Source organism: Protobothrops mucrosquamatus, unplaced genomic scaffold (assembly GCF_001527695.2).
Source record: "Protobothrops mucrosquamatus isolate PMUCROS unplaced genomic scaffold, P.Mucros_1.0 scaffold4749, whole genome shotgun sequence".
Classification (NCBI taxonomy): domain Eukaryota; kingdom Metazoa; phylum Chordata; class Lepidosauria; order Squamata; family Viperidae; genus Protobothrops; species Protobothrops mucrosquamatus.
In genome coordinates, this window is record NW_015390641.1 from 48,614 (window position 1) to 51,259 (window position 2,646).

The window sequence follows — 2,646 nt, forward strand, 5'->3', positions numbered from 1 at the left end:
ACTCTGCTCTCCTTTTCTCCACTTGTTGTAATGATTCCTGACATCCTGTCGGCCATCTTGCCAAGTGTCTTACTGAGAAATGGAGGAACAGATTGTCTTCTTGACAGCAGAGAGAAGGGAGGGAGGGCGAAGCAGAGAAAAAGAGAGGGAGAAAAGCTGTATCAACACCCCAAATCTTCTCTCTCTCTCTCTCTCTCTCACACACACACACACACTTGTTCACTCTCTCGCACGCACACACTCTCATTCACTCTCTCACTCTTTCTCCTTGTCTCTCTTGTCTCTCTCTCTTCTTTCTCTTTTTTCTCCCACTCTCTCTACCTATCTCTCTCCCTGTCTGTCTTCTTTTTCTCTCTCTCTCTCTTTCTTCCTGTCTCTCTCTTCCCCCCTCTCTCTCTTTCTCTCTGCCTCTGTCTTTCTCTCTTTCTCTCCTTCAAGCAGACAAGATGGTCCATGGTACTCCAAACCTCACACAGTGGTTGGTTTTCTCTAAGGTTCTGGGCTTATTCTGAATTTTGGGGCGGCGAGGGGAGGCTAAAATCCAGATTTCAAGTGCTTCTTCCCGATTCCTTGCAAAACGTGGGAAGAATATCTGAAAGCTAACGGGTCTCCATCACGGGGAGTTGGGTTCATACTGCACATCGACTCACCTGGAAAGAGAACTGTGTAGAACTGTTGCTAAGCCTGCAACAGGTTGCATCCAGCTGCAATACGGCTTGGGTTGGTGTCAACAGGCTTCGGGAATGCATCCATTGGGTTTGGCAGGACTTGTGAACCGGATGCTGTAGGAGAAGAGCAGGCAGAGCTGGGGAGTGGGGTTAAGCGAGTCATCAGCCTAGAGTCGTTACATTCCCACAAATGGTCCAATCCAAGCCCTCTTGAAATCCATTGAAGTCTTATCCAGTGCCAATTCAATGCTGACCGTTGGTTAACTAGATTCTTGTCCATACAATACATTTTCTGAACTGCCCGCTTAACTTACGGTCTTTTTTAAAAGGTGGGGGGGTCGTTAAGAGAGAGACTTTGGTATATTGGTTAAGGCATCAGGCTAAAAAACTAGGAGGAGGCGAGTTCTAGTCCTGCCAGGCATGAAAGCCGGCTGGGTGACCTTGAGCCAGTCACTCTTTCAGCCCTAGCAAGGAGGCAATGGGCAAACCACTTCTGAAAAACCTTGTCAAGAAAAAAGCAGGCAATCTCCAAGAATCGGACACAATTGAATGGAAGAGGGGGAAAATATAATAATGCATGTTCAACTTCAATTCTATTATCATATCAACAAATTCTTTGCCCCCCCTTCCCCCTTTAAAACTCCCAAATATTCTCTTTGTGGTGGATGCAATTCTCTGCCCATTTACATAAGTACCCCAGGCTGTTTTCCCATCTTTATGCATTAGCTTGGCGTAAATATACGAGAAGTATTTCAACACTAATTCTGTTTGAAAACATTAGAACTGTGCCTGTATATTCCTTGCTAAAAGCATGTCCCTTGAGAAGTACCCATGTTTTTTAAATCTACATTTATAGTTTAAACGTCACATTTCTAAGTAATCCAGGTCTGGAATCAAACGCTCCCATTTTAAAAAGCTTTAAAAATTTATAGTGTTTATCTCAAACATTTACTCAACCTTACAAAATAATTTGTACCGAGCAGAGAAGGCCAAGGAGGATTGGGGGACGATGAGAAATGGGGAAATTGTTTGGTTTGGGTTTTTTGGGGGGGGGTGGGAAAAATATCTTTCCAAGGAATGGGGCCACGTTTTGATTTGGCATACTTTTCTATGGATTTCCCCTCTCCCCCCCCCCCCACAATATTTCATCGATGTGTATCGCTTGATATAAAAGCTTCGTACGATTGAACTCCATTATGTGTGTTTTTAATACCGATTGCCTGGGAAGAGTTTTTAATAAAGGAGACTATCTGTAGCTCGGCCTTGAAATGAAGGGTCCTTGGTGCTCTCTGAGCTTGGTTGTTTCGTTACAGACATCTCACGATCCAACCAGGTAACGTCATCAGTGCTAGCGTGAGGTTTGCTCCCTGTCTATTATAGAGCAGCTCCGAATTGGTTCATTTTCTTGCAGATGTTTCATTACCCAAACTAGGTAACATCATCAATGGAAGCATCTCTTTCTTGAGAAGGAGAAGACTTTTGTCCTCGGGAAGACGGTCGCTGATCTGTACCCCATGGAAGAACTCAGTTGAAAGAAGAACAGCCTATATTTCGCCCCCCCCCTACAAAATCTGGGTCAGGTTGGGGGTCTTTTCTATGTGAGTAGCTCGCAGCAGATTGGAGTCCTTTTATTAAATTCACCAGCCTGCTCATTGGCATTATTCCACCACAGGGGCCCTCTTCAAGCCATTACTTCTTCTCCAGGAGGGCTTCTTAAATGCAACTCTGCCTTGCTTTCTCAGACTCCATTCTGGCTTGCCAGTTGCCTCTCTCTATTGTGTCACAGCCTTCTCTCTCTCTCTCTCCCTCTCTCTCTGTCTTTCTGTCTCTCTCTCTGTGTCTCTGTCTCTCTGTCTCTGTCTCTCCCTCTGTCTCTCTCTCTCTCTGTCTCTCTCTCTCTCTGTCTTTCTGTCTCTCTCTCTCTCTCTCTCTCTCTCTCTCTCTCTCTCTCTCTCTCTCTCTCTCTCTCTCTCTCTCT